The 18,909-nt window shown below is 37.7% G+C and overlaps 1 long non-coding RNA gene across 2 annotated transcripts in view; it reads right to left on the bottom strand.

Annotated features, from left to right (window-relative positions):
* The window catches only part of LOC145668273 (uncharacterized), a 468,786-nt gene that overhangs the window by 449,185 nt on the left and 692 nt on the right, over positions 1-18,909 (bottom strand). The gene's annotated exons all lie outside the window — the stretch shown is intronic.

Here is an 18,909-nt window from a genome sequence, read left to right on the forward strand (position 1 = left end):
CGAGATATAAGTAATTATGTATTTTACGAGGTCGTAAAAATGGAGACCCACATGGATTTGTACTGTTGAGTCTTTGCTGTAAGAAGAAGAAATTTCAGAAAACTACCGTATACACCTTAATAGACAATTAAATGGGTGGAGGCACGGTGGCTTAGTGGTAGAGTGCGTACCTTTGGTGTATTGGGTCCCTGGTTTGATCCGTGTCCAAGTCAGTCTGTAGTCGACATTGTATTCGTGGGTATTCTCGGTGTACTCCTTTCCTCCCACCTTTACACTCCATCAATTCTATCATCAACATTCACTTGCCTTAATTTCATTTTAAAATTAAATGGGCAGTTAAGTGTGATCGTATCTCTGTGGATTAAGAGAATACTCCAGTGTAGTTTCTGCAAAACATACTAGGTACACACCCCACCACTAAGTTACTGTGTCCTCACTGATTTAATTGCATATTAAGGTATATACAGTAGGTTTTTGAATTTCTTTCTTATAGCAAAGACCCAGAAGTACAAATCCTTAAAGATCTCTATTTTTACGTCATAAAATAAATGACTCGTTATATTTTGGTTACTATATTAGATATTCACAGGGAATTTTCACTCTTTTACACAGCTCGATGAACCTTTGGAACTGCCTGAAGAAAACCTAGAACTAATCTTTCCATCGAAATTGTACTGAGGTACTTACTTAACCCATAGAAATACCATCTTATTTAATTTTGTTGGGACCAATAATTTTTCCGAAGTTTCAACATCTCATACTCTTTTATTTCACGGTGTTTCTCTATATGTTAGATGTACTAGCTGCAAGTTTTAGGTAAATACATATTTCTAATACTCTTTACAAATGTCAAGTTATATTTTCAAAAGCTTTTAAAATTTAATCTTGGTAGACTGTAAGATGTTCTAACACCCCATGGAAATATCTAATTACTTGAAGATGGAATTGCTACTGGTGTTTATTAACTTTCCATGACCGGTTTCGGAAATTTTATCATCTAATACGAAAATCCCATACCTGTATTGGTCCTCTCTTTATTTGACAATATCTTGATAGCCGTTAGTCATATTTGAATTCATTTTCCAAATTGTACCTTCAAGTATGCAAGCCCCACATACATATCGTGTCGCTCTTTATTTTCCCATGTCTCGGTATCCGTAAGGCTTACCGAGTTGCAGTTTTCGGTAAACAAATATCAGTTCTTTACATTTTAGACACATGTATTTCCATATATCTAAAATGCAGAAATTAGGTACCGCATAGTACCCCTCTACCCCATTGGGGTACCCACTTACTTTTGCATACCAGGGTAAAAACACCAGTGGTCGTTACTTTAAGGTTGAAAACATACTCTTTTGTCTCTTCTGTGAGCACCGTGAATCGGTCGGAGCTGTACCATAGTTGGAAAGAGACACTGATCCTTCCTATATATGACCATGTAGTCAGAATTCAAAATCGAATAGCCGTTGAAGGAAAAACAATATTTTAAAATCCCTTGTATTGCACCGGTAGTAGTCATCTCAAAATCGAAATGTTCCAGTGGTAGTTAGGGTTTTGTACCAGTGTTCGTCACTCAAATAACTTGACATAATTTATTCAGAAACGCACTGTTTATCAGTTTAAAATTAAGAATAGAGTATAAAGTACTAATCTTAATAACTGTGCATCACTTTTGGCACTCAAGAAAGAAAATAAAAAAGTTTTTACATACTTTTTAAAGCAATTTCAGTAAGAAAAATGTTAACTGAATTCAAAAGTTAACTGTATATTATTTTAACGTTAAGAGTACAATATTAATTACTATGTTTAATAACTATAGTGACTTTAAGCACTCAAGAATGAAAATAAACATGTTTGTACATACATTTTTAATATAATTTGAGAAACAAAATAAGTTAACCGAATTCAAAACTTAATTATATATCACCTTAAGATTAAGAATGGACAATAAAATACTGAGGTTAATAATAATGCATTAGTGAAGAATGAAAACAAAAATGTTTTTAACTACCTATATTGTATTTACATGTTGTTATTTCTCATTAACATGCTTTTTGATAACGCACGATATGGGCTAGGGGTACGCACGAGAAATGATTTGAGACTGTCACCTCTCGCAAAGGTGTCGCGAAAGTTGTCTCGTCTCGAAAACTGTATCTGTTTCTATTGGAAGAGCTATGTCTCGTCTCGAAAACTGTATCTGTTTCTATTGGAAGAGCTATGTCTCGTCTCGAATTTCGTAACAAAAATTCGTTACACATGCAGTTTTGTGTAAAAAGTGAAATGTATAAATACAGGAGAGAAAACATTGCAGACAAACATTATGTTAGTATATTGAACATACTTTTTTGTATGTGGTGCAAAATATCTTAATCTATGGGGTTACTTTGCACCAAAGTTTATATGAAATGAAATCTTTGAGTTTTACGTTCCACGATTTTGCCGGGTATGCTAAAGGAGACTATAATCATGAGAATGAATGAAATAGTAGAAGGAAAACTGTGAGAGAAAACGGGAAAACCCCGAGAAAACCACACACAGTGTTTGTCCAACACAAAGCCCATTTGGCACGTGCTGGGATCGATCCAGGAACTCCACGCAGGAGAGGTGAACGCTCCATCACTGAGCTACCACGTCCCCAAAAACACAACCTCAGAATATACTTCATATAGAGTAGAAATGAAATGAAATCTTTGAGTTTTACGTCCCACGATTATGCCGGTTAGGCTAAAGGAGACGGTGATGATGAGTAATGAATGAAATGGTGGAATGAAGAAAGTGGGAGGAAACGGGACAACCCCGAGAAAACCACACACAGTGTTTGTCCAACACAAAGCCCATTTGGCACGTGCTGGGATCGATCCAGGAACTCCACGCAGGAGAGGTGAACGCTCCATCACTGAGCTACCACGTCCCCAAAAACACAACCTCAGAATATACTTCATATAGAGTAGAAATGAAATGAAATCTTTGAGTTTTACGTCCCACGATTATGCCGGTTAGGCTAAAGGAGACGGTGATGATGAGTAATGAATGAAATGGTGGAATGAAGAAAGTGGGAGGAAACGGGACAACCCCGAGAAAACCCACGCACACGGTGTTTGTCCACCACAAAGTTCACTTGGCGGGGATTGGGATCGAACCCAGGACCCCAAGCACCAGAGGTGAACGCTCCACCACTGAGCTACCGCGACCCCTCATATAGAGTAGAAGTAACAAGATGTAAAAAAAAAAAAAAAAAAAAAAAAAAATTGGCCCGTCTGGAGGACATGTAAGCTAAACACCAATACAATTGTTACAGATTTATTTACTTGCACTGTTTAGGCTGAACATCGCAACACCAATATCATTATGTCACATCCTTTCAAAAGTATGCTAACTGCAACGTAGACCTGCTTTGCTTCGTAATGTCCAAATAGTTGATTACTGTGCTCGAAAGCAGGCAAGTAGCATACAAATTTATGATGTTGAAGTCGTTATTTTTCACAGCTATGGAGAAAAGACATGAAAACGAAAAATAAAAATAAATCTTTGTTTTACTTCCTACGGTTATGCTATGTATGCTGACAGTCACAAATGAGTATTGAAAATTGATGATCTTGGAATACGATTTGGTGGAATAATGAGGGGGGGGGGGGAATAGACATTGATTAAATATAAAATTGAAAAGAAATAAGGGCCTGACGCTCAAATATTTATCTATCTGGCAGCCATCTTGATCCCTCTAAAATATCATGAAGTACTTGATTGATTCTAAACCCAATAATAGTAATAGTAATTATAACAATAAACACAGAATATACCTAGATATAATTTACGCACCTTGAAGTGTAGAAATTAATGATTGCAATCCTCAGCATTCCAATAGTTCTTTGGCTTCTCCAAATGAAGATTCGGACATCGGTTTTCTTCTCAAGCAATAATGGGGTACAATAATCAGTTGCAGTCCAAAGCCAAGTCACTAAGTTAAGCATGAATATAAAAGATTTTGTGTTAAATATTTCAATGTAAATTTCATGAAATAGAATTCATTAGTTAGTTACATACAAACTCTTACGCATGTAAGTCAGAATCTACTTGTAATAACTTGTAAATTTAAACAAACTAAATTATACTACAGTTATAGGGACATCAAACATATATTCCATAAGATATATAGGGTGTCTCAAAAGTCCCCTGACATTAAGTAACTCGATTATTATCAGAGTTACAACAAAATGTAATTGGGAAACCGTCTCCAAATATGATGTTTCCAATGTAAGTTGAAGGAATTTTCAAAATCGGATGAGCCGTTTGGCTGTACACTCTTTATGCGTCCAATGTTAAATGAAAATGCAACGTTGCCATTTACCTGGACCCACAACATAAGTGAATGAAGTTACTGATTTTTACGCTAACATGTCGATGGCTAGCCCCATTTCAAACAGTAACTTCATTCACATATGTTGTGGGTCCAGGTAAATGGTAACATTGCATTTTCATTCCACATTGGGCGCATAAAGAGTACAGCCCAAACGGCTCCTCCGATTTAAAAAGTGTTCACTTTAGAATGAAAACTACATATTTAGAAATGGTTTTTCCTCTTACGTTTTGTTGTAACGTCAGAGGACTTTCGAAACACCCTGTATACATCATACGAAGTTCCTTTCTAAATTCTACACGGGTGTAGTTTAATTGAATGTGAGATGGGTGATACACATTAGGCCGTTTGGAAATACTCTCACAGACGGCCGCCATTTTGGATTAAATTTGTTTGTTATAAACTGGTGGGTAATGTGATATATATATGGCCACAGGCTAGAATTTTCTCAGTATGTCAAATATGCAATCAGATTCCATGGAGCTTAATTTGGTGAAAAGTTATTGCCAATTGAACGTTGTATTTACCTCTTTCTTCTAGATGTAGAACCATACCGTTAGCACGTGAGGAATGCATCGAAATATTCAAACTGTGGAGCGGGAGGAGTGCCTGTACAGTGGTTACCGATTGCAAACAGAATCATCCACAATGTGACTGTGTTACATGTTGCAGTGTCACAGTAATTAACTAAATTTGAGGAGACGGGCACATTCGTGAACATACGTCGTAGCGGACGATCGTAGAGAGCTACAGATGAAGCAACGCCTACGGCAGTGCTGACTTCTTTCTCGATGTGGCCCCAGAGGAGCACACGTCATTTATTAATGCAATGTGGGTTGAGTCATAGGGTCTGCGCGTGTATAAGTGCATCCGTACAAGGTGCAAATGAAGCAACATCTCCACGAGAACGATGTTGATCGCCAAGTGCAGTGAGTAATTATGGTTAACATTTTTATGCAAATACTCTTTTCAGATGAAGCTGACCTCTACGTAAATGGGAAGGTTAATAGGCAGAACATGCACAATTGGTCACCTGACAACCCCGCGTGCAAGACCCCTCCAACATGACCAGCGCAAAGAAAATTAATTATGTTGTTGGCAGACAAATGAGGAATACGTCTAATCAGTCACTTTTTCATTCCATAAAATTAACTGCGGAATAATACCTCACGCTCGTACAGGGATAGATATTGCGAGCTGCGATGCCCGAGGATGGTACATTCTCGCAGTTTTTTCAACACCATGGCGCTTTCTTCATTATGGATTCGTATTGCGTCACTACTTGAACAATTTTCTAGAACATGGGTTGATCGACGAGAGGCAGTTGAATGGCTGCTCGATCACCGGACCTAACGCTGTTCAATTTCTAGCTAAGTGGAAAAGTTAAGGCTATGGTTTGTGCAGTAAATATTCATAATTTTTATCATCTAGAACAAAGTATCGCCATCGTCTGTGCACAAATTTGACCCTATATCCTACTTTGTGTCCACAGCAATTGGAAGAAGCTTCTGCAAATGTTTATTGCTCAGTAGGAACATGTAGAACATATACTATAACCAGGGGTAAAAGTGGACCTGAAAAGGTGGGGGGACGGTAGGTAGCGGCATCACTCCACGCCGTTCCTCCTGCCTATCTCTGCCCATTGTACCATTTTAGGATCTGGGGGACGTCCTACATATTTTTCGAGGTGGGGAACTGCGTCCCCCGCGTTCCCCCTCGCTTTTACCCCTGACTATAACAGGGAAATGTGTTCGAAGTGGGAAAAATCAGAGGCGGTGTGTTTTATTACGATTTTGACTCGACATATCGGCTATCTAAATGTTCAAATGCAGTGAGGTGTGAAGCCTACAAGATTGCATTTCTATTTACATAATGTCTGAAAACCACTGGAAAGCTTCTTTTAGTTACGGAGAAAAAACGGAGAGACTGATCCATCCATCGTGAACAACTTTCTGGAAAAAAATAAATAAAAATAGCCCTTACCTTGTATCAGAGAATTATACACGAAAGTGCTCAAAAACCGACTTTCAATATTAACAATTTCCAGCGGGAAAACTCCTGGACCACACACTCGAATGAGGGGTATTTCAAACTCCCGTAAGATCTGCCCCCACAGCAATCCCCTAAATCCGCCCATGCTCAAAATACGACGCTTATAAGAATTCAGACAAGACGACACATACATACATACGAAAGAAACAATTCAATACGGCACATCAAAATATAAACTAGATGAACTTCTTTGAAAACACCTCATTTTACAAACAAAAGGTAGAAAAAGGTAAAAATGTCAGTATTGTCAACTTAGAATCTACATAAGAAATAAAATCTTTTTATGTGCAAAGCTATTCGTCAATACGTATAAAAAAGGGATTTATTAATGGTATTTAGCATTTATTCTTCCGTGAAGGTTTATCTTGATCACTAAAAAACCAGAAACGGTATGTCTCTATCACTGGAAAAAAAAAAAAAAGAAGGGTATGACATACCACTACATATAGTCTCACTTGGTTCACTGCCAATAACATTTCACCAGAATAAGTTACATGATATCTGATTGCATATTTGACATCCTCAGAACATTTTAGTGCATGGCCATGTATCACACTACCCACTTATCGTCCGTATTACAATTTCGAATCTAAGATGGCGACCGTCCGCGTGATGTAATCCGAAAGTATCCCTCTGGGCCTAATGTGTATCTCTTATCTCGCAATCAATGTAACTACATCCCTGTAGTTTTCAGAAAGGATGACAAGGGACTTCTGATGCATCCTGTATATAATAGTTGTATCAATAATGACGGGTATACCGGCTAGGCTAAAGGAGACGCTGATGATGATATAATGAATGAAATGGTGGAATGAAGAAAGTGGGAGGAAACGGGAGAACCCCGAGAAAACCCACTCACACGGTGTTTGTCCACCACAAAGTTTACTTGGCGCGAGCTGGGATCAAACCAAAGACCCCAAACACCAGAGGTGAACGCTCTACCACTGAGCCATCGAGGCCCGACAGGAATATTTGTTGAAGTCTACTGTCTTCTTCAGTACCAAGGTTACACAAAAATGAGCCTATGGTTTTGATGGAATTCGAACCAACATTATATGTATACTCTCTCAGCGAGAATCAAGTTTACATATGCGCGCGCATTGTATTTTACTTATATAGCTCACAGAGCTATGGGCGAGCAAGCAAGGCACGTGCCCCGGGCGTGTGGTTGGAGGGGCTACTAAAAGAGAGGTTATATATTAGTACTTTTCCATTTTGGTGTTTAATACTTTTCATCAGAGTGCGAAATCATGAAATCAAAGTGGGGGAGACTGAAGGACTGAAGAGAGCGAGAGAGAGGGGAAAAAAAAGCTGCGCAGTCTTACACTTCAAAGAATTGTAGTGAAATGAGGTCAGAATTCAAGATGACATTCGGATGCTTGGCACGAAGAAAAACATTGCAAGCAATTTTGAAAAAAAAAAAAAGAAAGAAAAAAACTTAAATAATGTGATATATTTTGTAGGCTTTGGATATGTATGTTTTAGTTGGCATCAACAATTATTGGTGTGTTTTGTCACAATTGACAGTTTAGCGAGAGACTAGGCTAACTGACAATTTTAACTTTCTGAAAGAAAAGGAAACAAATGAAAACAGCACGTTTCAAAGGATACGACTGATATTCATAGTTTGGTTTAGTATACAACAGGGGTGGATCCAGGATGGACTACTGGGGGGCGGTGGGTTGTAATGCCACTACTTACAAGATAGAGCTACTTTTAAGAGATTCAACTCTGGGTGGGTTTTATTTTATATTAAAATACACAAAGTTTCCTCTTCTTGGGGGAGATAGACCCTCCCTGGATCCGCCCCTGTCTCAGGACAAGCCACACAGACAAGTGGTTGAGGCAAAGGTCAATTAATGACATTAGTATGCTGTTCCGTCAAAATCTCAATCTTGACCTGGATGTAAGTTAGCCTGGTCTCTCACTGAACCCCTCAATTGAATGTTTAATATGTAAATTAGGCACTTCTACATCACAAACAGTAAATATAACCTACCTTATTCTACGTTTTTAAATGCATTTCTACAACTGATTGTAACTTTAAAGGTTCTCGTGAAGATTAGCTGGCGGAGGTTACCTAACATAGCCATGAGTTATCAAATTAACAGTTGTGCTTCGTGGGTGATGATAATGATCCTGAGGTTAGATGTTAAATTGGACTCGAGAGCGGAACAAGGGCTGATCTTATTCGTGTCTCAGACGGGGGGCATGGAATGGAACGAATATGAAAATAAGGTTGCTGTAATAGTTTTTCATAGGGTTTGTAAGATTTTCGAAACACTTGGCATTTTTTTTTTATCAAGACTTGACATTTTTTAAAGATAAAAATCAAGACTTGGCAATTTCAAGTTTCATCCCCCTCCCAATCTTGTAATGCTCGCTACGCCGCTGTAAGCAATGCATATTTTCGACAATATTCGTTGTTCATCTGTTTCCACTGGGTTCCAACGTGGTGAGCTGCATATGGGACTTTTAATAGTGTTATTATAATGAGAAAGAATTGTAAATTATGTTGATGTTCCTAAAAGAGGGAAATTGAAAGAGAAATTAAATTAAAAATAAATAAGGGAGAGAAAAGTAATTACTTGAAAATAAAAATAAAGTCTTTGAGTTTAATGTCCCACTATTATGCTGTTAGGCTAAGGGAGTCGGTGATTAAAGCAAGTTAATGATTATGGAATATTTGGTGAAATGAGAAAGTGGGAGGAAACCAAGTCCCCGAGAAAACCTACGAGCACGTATATGAAAATGAAGTAAAACATACACTGGACTATGCTTTCTTTGTCTAGCAGAGTCATAGTTTGGAATCGAAAATGTGTTTTGAATCCTTGTATTTAGAGATTAAGAGTGTAAGTAACGAAATCACTTAATACATCCATTAAGATTTCGGAAAGCGAAATCTAAATTTAGGTAAGCTAACTCCATGTACTAACTGCTTGCATCCGCTTCGTACATTGTTCGAAGGGTCACGAAGCAAATCACCTCATTTAGTCTACACATACCTAGTACTAGCGTTAATTACCTGCTTCGTTGGGTGAAAATAAGAAAACCAGTAATACATGTATGTTACGTTAGTCAGTCACTTTTTTTACTATTACGAAACGGTCTCTCATATCGGTTATTTTCGATCATTTGTAAGATCCGTCTCCCCTCTTTCCCTCCCCAAGTTGCTTGGCTGAATTTTGATTTAAATAGTATCGGAAGTGTCACTGTCCATTTCTGCGCCCCCGAAAACAATGGATTTAGATTAGGATCAGTTCACTTAACTTAGTAAGCCTACAGCTTTGGCGCGGCTCGACTTGTTGGAAAGCAATCCAAAATCTAAACAAATATATCGATGTCATTGGGGTTTACTAAAGTGTGTCGTAAGTCAAGAAGATTGAGAATCACTGCCTCGATTATTCACTTCAATTAATCATCAAACTCCTTTAACCTGAAGTATATAATCGTGGAATGTTCAATTAAAATTATAATTTTATGGCATCTAGAAAATGCACATATCGTACATTACGTTACATTACCATTCAATCGCAATAGGTTATTACAGACATGTGGTTGGCTTGAAGCTTAGCGTCCTATTCAGCGCCAAGACTGTGTACTACCTACACCTACAGCATAATATGGAATCCTACTCGCATGATCTTCGATCAAGATTTGAATCAACGGGAGGATGAAGATTTTCCCTCTCGTCAAGTAATTTCCCCAACTCGCCAAAGAATTTCTCCCTTGCCGGGAAAATATGTTCCCTCATTTCATATTTTACATATTATATACTATATATTATATCTTGCATCACTGAGAAATAAAAGGCTTGGATTGTATATCTGAAAAGTCGCCCCCTCCCCGCAGGCACGTAGCCACGATTTCGCAATACGGGAGGTCTGTGACGAAATACTGTGGTTATCACACCAGGGGTTCGATCAATCTGAACTATTTTACTGACAACATATCCATATTGATTTGTTAGGACAATAAAATGAGGATATGTTAGTAAGTATTTTAATTAAAGAATTATGAAGAAATCTTGCGTAAAAGAATAGAAAAAAGTATTGACAAAGACATAGTCTTCCAAGGTCATTCGAACTCGGTTCTTCTCGTCTTCTTTCTATTTCTCTTATCTTAGTTCAATGCCGTCAAGGATAGCAACGAGATCTCTTTCTGGAGTAAAGACATCCTATAAAATGGATTAGTGTTGCCGCGAAATTCAAAATGGTTCATATTATTGGTAATTCTGGGCATTGCTTAAGTTCTGACAGGCTATCTGAAAGAACCGGTTTATCGATCGTCATTTGTAGTCCATAGGGTTACTGGCGCAAGTCCCGGGGGGATGAGGACATGTCCCCTCCAATCTTAGAACTGGGGGGGGGGACTTTCCCCTCAATAATCCGATTTGAAATGCGTTTTTTGGAGAGAAATGTGATGATTTGTGTCCGATTGCCACAAAGGAAAGTAAGATGAAATTGATGTCCCCACCCCAGAATAAGCCTTAAATCTGCCCACCTCACAATTTTGAAGACAACTCTGCTCCCCTGATCCTCCGCAGCATTGTTTTTCAACTTCATAATTTGAACATCCTTAAAAAAATTATGAGAACTGTCTTACCCGTCCCTCCCAATGTTGAAGACAGATTTGCGCCGCTGCATACGGTTAACATGGAGCTAGATGGAATTCGGAATGTTCCGTTATAATAATATCCAATTTCAACTTGATCCGCCCCCCCCCCTCCCGTTTCCTCCACACAAAGCTCCTCGTAAGAAAGAGTAACCAAAACGCTTATTGTAGCTTTATATTTTTGAGGCTGATTCATCTGTTTCTTTCTGTTTCATCTTTCCTTAATATTTTTCATTTCTGGATCCGAAGGGGGGGGGTCTGGACCCACCCCTTGGCTACGTGCCTGCTTCCCGTAAAAAGCTTCATTCGAACCCTGAATCAAACAACTCCATCTGTAAAGCAGTGCTGAGTTGATTTTAATATCCTTTTCTGCAACGAGGCTGTATGAGACGTGGACTTACTGATTAACATGGACTCCGAACCACTCCCGCCGGGAATCGAACGCGGGTTTCCCACACCAAAGGCGCGTACGCTAACCGCTTAGCCATGAAGGAGCTCATCTCTAATGCAGTGTAAGCAACAACAACAACAACAAAAAGAAACACACATACATACTAGAACAACAACAACAACAACAACAAAAAGAAACACACATACATATTAGAAGTTTGCGCAATTGGGGATCAAAACATTCTCAATGAAGTATGAGAAATAGTAAACGGTAATCAAAGTGGGCTTCTGCTTATTCTTTACTTCGTTAATACTTAATTCCTTCTAGAAATAGTGAAACAATACTATGAAGACACAGTACTTAAACACAATCGAAAGAATAAGACAAGGAAACAGAGTAATTTCCGACTAATTAAACTAGTCATATATACTATACCTAACTGTTACATTGTATTTCTTACCATATTACGAAAGCGATATAACTTTTTTACCAGCCATAGAAGCTGGACGCAATCCAATACTGCAATTTAGACGCTGTAACGAAAGCTGCAAGTCAAACGCCTGACACTCAACTGTGTAATAGCTGTTTCAAGCGGCCTACAACTTATGACCTTGAAACTATGTGCTAGTAACCAAATTAATGCCAAGGTACGATACAAACACCCCAACTTGCCACAATGACGTCAACACAAGGAAAAAAAGAAAAACATCTAATTTTTGGTTCGAAAATTATGAAACAATAATAATAATAATGTAATTCTCAGGAACTCAAACATTAGTTAACTAGAGAACATAACAAGCAAAACAAAACAAAACAAAACAAAACAAAAAGAATCTTAAACGTGAGCTCTCCCTGACTGCTGTTTTTAAATTTCAGTGAGGCTGTAAAATATGTTTTGTTTTATTGTTAAAAAGCAAAAAGAAAAAGAAAAATAAAGAAAGAAAGGAAATAAATTTTGTTGCAAATATCCTAGTAAAAATAGGTTTCCTAGACACAAGTGGCTCCGCGTAGCGTAGTTGCTAACGCTCTCGCCTTCGGTACGAGCGGACCCAGGTTCGATTCCGGTAGGGGCACTCGGTCGAAAAAGTATCAAAAGCTTTTAAGTCCAGACATCCTGAATGAGGCTTTCTTGGGTTTTCCTCATTTCATACCAGGCAAATGCCGGGTAGTACCCAACATATAGGTCCCAGGCCGTTTGCTTCCTTCCCTTTCCCCGGATAGTGTGCTCACCGAGGGACGTCATACCTCACATGTGACGGGCTAACAAGGTCATTGATGCCGAAAGCCCAGAAATCTAAATCCTAAATCTTCACTACACAAGAAAATGTTCGCGCTGAAAACGGTTTCTTAGCAATTATGTTAAGCAGTCCTGTAGTAAATCTCCATCAAGTAATAAACCGTCACATATAAAAAGGAAAGAATAAACACATAACATTCATTTTGCGTACCTTGAAATGTAAAAAGTTACAAAACATTAATATTCAAAGATTTCTCAAAATTCAGATTAACCCATTTCTTTCTCCTCAACCATTAACGAGTTACAATAGTAAGAATTGTGGTCATAAATCACATTACTTGTTTAGTACTATATTAAAGCAAGTTATACTAAAGGAATATATAATTAATGGAATATTTAACTAAAGTGATAATTTACTATTGCACTTACCCAGGCTTTTCTTTCCTTCCGCTCTTATTTTCCGTTTGTAAACAAGCTCGTTTATAAACCAGCTCGCAAGCATACGACAGTTGTTTCATGACGTCATCTATGGTGCAAGAAAGAGGTGTCTATAGGCGGTCAGGACCTCACACACAGATGGACGTATATAACATATAGCTGAAGTATTTAACATACGTATACGTATATAAAATACGGAAGATTGTTAGATATCAGACATCCTGCAGCGACATGATATAACATCCAAGCGCGTTAAAGGCAGTAGCTGTGTAGCATATGGATAAAGTACGCTTCGTACAGATTTCCTTAGTAAACATAACGAATCCTTGTATTTGTACAATATACCGCTGTCCGGATAATGGATTTTTCTCAGTGTAGCATGTCATCATTGAGATAAATTTTGTGTTGTTTTGTAGCATGACATAATTGAGAAATTTTTTGTTGTGTATCAGGTCACAATTGAGATAATTTTTGTTGTGTAGTATGTCATAATTGAGATAATTTTACTGTGTAGCATGTAATAATTAAGATATTTTTTTGTGATAATTGAGATAATTTTTGCTTTGTAGCAAGTCATTATTAAGATGATTTTTGTTATGTAGTATGTCATAATTAAGATAATTTTTGTTATGTAGCATGTCATAATTAAGATAATTTTTGTTGTTTAATATGTCATAATTAAGATAATTTTTGTTGCATAGCATGTCATAATTGAGATAATTTTTGTCCCACATCCTTATGTAAAACCAACGTTACGAAGAACGGTATTTATCATTAACCCTTTTACTGCTGTAGCCGTCACTGTGACGGCTAGAAAATTCAGTACCATCATTGTAGCCGCTGCCCCATTTACAACGAGTGGCTATGAGCTGGAAAGCTGGCTTCTGCGGCATAGAATATAAGTTTTGAATATGATTCTAAATCTTGATGTATTGCCATCTATCAGTGTTAGAAGGAAGCATAATGCATCGTTTGTCTGCTTTGTGGTATTTGTTAGCAGTAAAAAGATTACTGTCTCAAGCATCGTACAGGAAATAAAAGACTAACGAACTTATAAACGAAATGAATTTGATGCATCATTATTTAAAAAAAAAAAAAAAGAAAATAAAAAGAAAAATACTTCAATTATTGTATTGAAATCCACAATCTTAATTTCCAATCTATCCCTTCATCTTAGCTCGCAAATTTGCGGTCTTCATATATAATTTTGAGCACAGAAGGGGCAGGAACTGATTTCCATACTCCTGTATTGGTCTACCTAGATACGTAAATATGATAGAACCTTCCTTTGCGCATAACAACCAAACACGGCAAGAAATACTCACAAATAATATGTGTAATTTTGATTAAAAAAAGTGTCCCCAGCATTTTCAGTTCTGCAGAAGGGCGGTTAAAAGTTCTAACGACGCCATTAACAATAGGCAAAAGGAAATAAAGGTTCATCATAACTGGGAGATGTTCTTCGTTACTGACGTAGCTGTCGTAATTACGTTCCTGGAAGATCACGATTCTAAAATTTTGCACTTTTGAGATTAAGGAATTCTAAAATTCCAAAGTTTTTTTTTCGTTCAGCAGTTCTGATGGCCACGGTTCCGAAATTCCGATCTTTCGCGATTCCGAACTAACATATCAACATTTGGCATCCCTAAATTTCATATTTTGGAAGTGATGGATTTAAAGTTCTCATATTCTGGAAATCCGATCTTACAAATTTCTAGCAGAAGATACGTTGTCTTAACACGGTGAATTGTTTGCAGAAAAATGCTTCACACTAGCTGTTGCCGTTTTCGTTCTACGGCGATAAACGTTAAAACCGGAACTTGCTAATTTGGACCACTTCCGGTTTGAATAGAACTTCAGTGGATATGGAACTTATTCTCGAAGCGCTGAATCAATTGTAATAAAAAAGAAAAGAAAAGAAAAAGAAAAACGCATCTTGATAGCATTTACCGTTTTAGCTCTATAGAAATCAGTATTGAAACCGGAAGTAATAGTAAATTCGAACCACTCCCGGTTTCAGTAAAGTTTTGTGGATAGTCATGATATGTTGACTTGAGACTCTGAATCGTTTGCTAGAAATCGCATTTGGTTATCTCTTACTGTTCTCGTTCTATGGCGATAAACGTTGAAACCTCCATTAAAACTGGTAAATTTGAACCACTTCCGGTTTTGGTAGAATGTTGTGGATAGTCTTGATAAGTTATCTTAAGACGCTGGATTGTTTGCAAAAATCCGCTTATCTGTATCTGTTATCGTTTTTGTGCTATGGTGCTAATTTGAACCACTTCCGATTTGAATAGAGGGTTAACGGTGGTGATGGAATCTAATCTTTGCACGCTGAATCGATTGCAAAAAATCACATCTCGATATCTCTTATCGTTTTCCCTCTGATATATGTAGACTGACGGACGTATAAAATCGTTCTATAAGACTTCCGACACTTATGCATAGCATAGTTTAGAAGTTTGAAAAAAGTTAGTACTACTTCAAAAGCTAGAATTTCGGGGTTCAATGCCCATATCCAGCATCAAAACTCTATAAGACGGGAGCAGAGCCGGATTTAAGGGGGTGCACCGGAGCACGTTCACCCCCCTCCGTTCACTAACTAAAGTGAGAAGCTGGCAGTAAAAATAGCAATACCTTCCGAAAATTTCATGCCATATTTTCCGTTTTGGGCTTAAAAGAAAGCGGAGTTTAGCAAAAGCAATAGCTTAAGTCAGTTCCTAATACACACCACGGATGCCTAGAGGCATTTAAAATATTTTAATTTAATTCAAAAGTACTGGTAATTACTGGTGCACAGCCCCTCAGAAAACCCTGGATCCGGCCCTGGACCGGAACCTTATGTAAGATACCCGAAACATATTTGATTAAGTGGGATTACCCGATTACGCCCCGAAAAAGCATACGTTCTGAATTAGTCAGAGCCCGTAATCTGACTCAGAAGTGTCCACAGACGAAGAATATTTGATAGAGAATTTTTCATTGAAAACAGTAAGGAAAATTGTAAATGTTGGGGGGAAAATGTAGATTTGGGAGGCAGAATGGGAAATTTGTAGGAGAAAGGTACATTTTGAGGAGAATGGTACTTTTGGGGGAAGAAAGGTAAATTTTGGGGATAAAATGGTAAATTTGGAAGAAGTATTGTAAATTTTGGGGAAAATAGTAAAATTGGGGGCATTCCGCCACAGGTCTTCGAGAGATGGGCACCTATGCTCTGGATGCAACCTATTCGAGGTATGCTTAGTTTAAATCTCGTACTGTGATCTTGATTTGCTTTCTTTACTATATATTTGCGACAGCCGCATTTATTTATTCATTTGAAAAATGATTTGATTGGGTACGTGCGTGCAACCACTTGACTAATTAACTCTATGTTCTATGGAACCCGGAGGTCTAATAATGCATTCACAAAAGCTCTCCATTGGTTTCTATCCTTAGTCAACTGGATCCAGTTTCTACTATGTATTCCTATTTCTGCTAGATCTATCTTAATATTGTTCTCCCATCTGCGCCTAGGTCTTCCTAATGGTCGTTTTCCGATTCAACTTCCAGTTAGAACTTTGAAAGCGTTCCTGCCACCTGAACCTCCTAGATTCGATGACCCTAAACAGTATAAATTATGTAGTGTCTCGTTATGAAGTTTCCGCCATTCTCTTGGGAACGAATATTCTTGTTCCTCTTGGGCCCGAATATTCGTCTTAAGATCTTGTTCTCAAATACTTTCAATCTACGTTCTTCCCTCAGAGTAGGCGACCTTGTTTCGCAATTATACAGTACAACAGGCCTAATCGTCGTTTTAAATATTCTAAGCTTCTAATTCTTGGGTAGAATTCGCGAAGACAAAGATTTTGGATTGAATAATGACACGAACTTCCTGCTTTCAGTCGACATTTAATTTCTTCGTGGATATGATTTTGGTGTGTTAATGTTGATCCTAGATGTTTGAAAGTACCGACTTGTCAAAAGTACAAAATAGTATTTGATATTTTAAAATATCCACAATTTGTAGTATTATGGGTATGGCAAGTTTCTATGTATTTAGTTTTATTTTCAATTACTTCCAAACCCCATTGGTTTAATAAAAGCTCTGTATTTCTTTCTATTGTTTCCATATTAATACACTAGCAGCAATTAGCTAAATGTGAGAACCTAATGTGCCTTCAGACTATGTTTAAATGTACGTATCTTTCCAAGATTTGTGTGATGTAGGACGAAGTAAAACCTCTGAAAAATCACAAGTGAAGATGGTCGGCCGCAGGAATAGAACTCCGAAATTCCAAATTGCGAAATAAGAAGGTAACCACTTAATAAAAGACAAAGTTTTACTGCATATCCTGAGTTTTATCTAATTTACATTAAAAATTCGGATATTGTAGCTTTAGAAAAGCTAGTGAAAAAAAAAAAAAAACGCTCCTTGGTATCTTTATTTTGGAAAGTGAGGAAGACAACCGTAAGTTAAAAAAGAAGAAGGTGAAAACGCAGCGGAAAAGATGGCGAAAGTAAGAGAAATCATAAGATCAAAGTTGCCTTGCCCTTTAGATAATTTCATCACGGCTAATTTTAAGAATTGAAACTTCTTTTGTGTGTGATTCTTAGACTGCTTTTCGTTCATCCAAGTCTTATGTTCAGTCTTGTGCATGGGTGACTTCAGCAAAGATGATGGGGGGCACTTAAAACAATCACATCCACCCAAGGGGCGCTAGGCTCGAACAGGTTAACAAGTACAGGTTTAAGATTTAGGATTTAGATTTCTGGGCTCTCGGCATCTTATGGCCATTTAGCACTTCACGTTTGAGGGATGACGTCCCTCGGCGAGCACACTATCCGGGGAGAGGGAAGGAAGAAAGGATTGGGGAAGGAAGGAAGCAGCTTGGGACCTATAAGTTAGGTACCATCCCCTCATTTGCCTAGTGTGAATGAGGAAAACCCAGGAAAACCTCATTAAAGGTGGCTGGCCTGAAAAAGCTGTTACACTTTTTCAACTGAGTGCCCCCACCGGGAATAACTACAGATTTAGGTAGATATACGTTTAAAAAAGGCAATCAAGAATGTAAGGTGAACTCAAGTTAGCCCCTTCTGTCTTAGCCATCTGGGCCTGCCTTGGCATATATGGGCCTGCTTTCAATACATAAGGGTGAAAGTAGTGCTGCAAAGATACTGGTAATCCACGCTGAACACGATAGGGCCCCGAAAAGGGTGTATTATACCTCTTTGAGCCACCCCCTGAAATAATCACTGACTCAGACTGTCAAAAATTTATTATCAAAATTTAAGCTTGGTGTCATAAAATCACATTCAGCCAATGATCCATAAATTTGCTGACAAATTATCACTCTTGTTCTCTAAACCAGTGGTTCTCAACCTACTTTCATTGACGACACTCTTGTTTGATATTTTTTATTAATAATAATATTAATAACTAGCATATATTACCCGCTTCGCTGAGTTGAAATGAAAATTTAAATGCACAACTCCATATCTCATGTGTTTAATACCCGTGAAATATGCTTGCAGTAAATGTTAACATTATATCGCCTGTCATTTATGTTAACCCGCCGAGTGACACGGTCATGCGGGTTGCATATAAATACGTTTATTTTTATACCTATGATGAACTAAGAAAGGATTTGTACGTTATGGACACTTGAATGGTCAATTATCTCAAGACACTGGTAATTAAAAATTAAAGTGATATGATAAAAACCATCTAGGGTCCAAATCCTAATAACCCCCCAAAAATGAAAGAAATTGGTTCAGCCGTATTAGCGTGATGAGCTAACAAAGGATTTGTGCGTTCTCTTTTATATAATAGAT

The sequence above is a fragment of the Thermobia domestica genome, chromosome 13, assembly GCF_964235325.1.
Source record: "Thermobia domestica chromosome 13, izTheDome1.hap1.1, whole genome shotgun sequence".
NCBI classification, from domain to species: Eukaryota; Metazoa; Arthropoda; class Insecta; order Zygentoma; family Lepismatidae; genus Thermobia; species Thermobia domestica.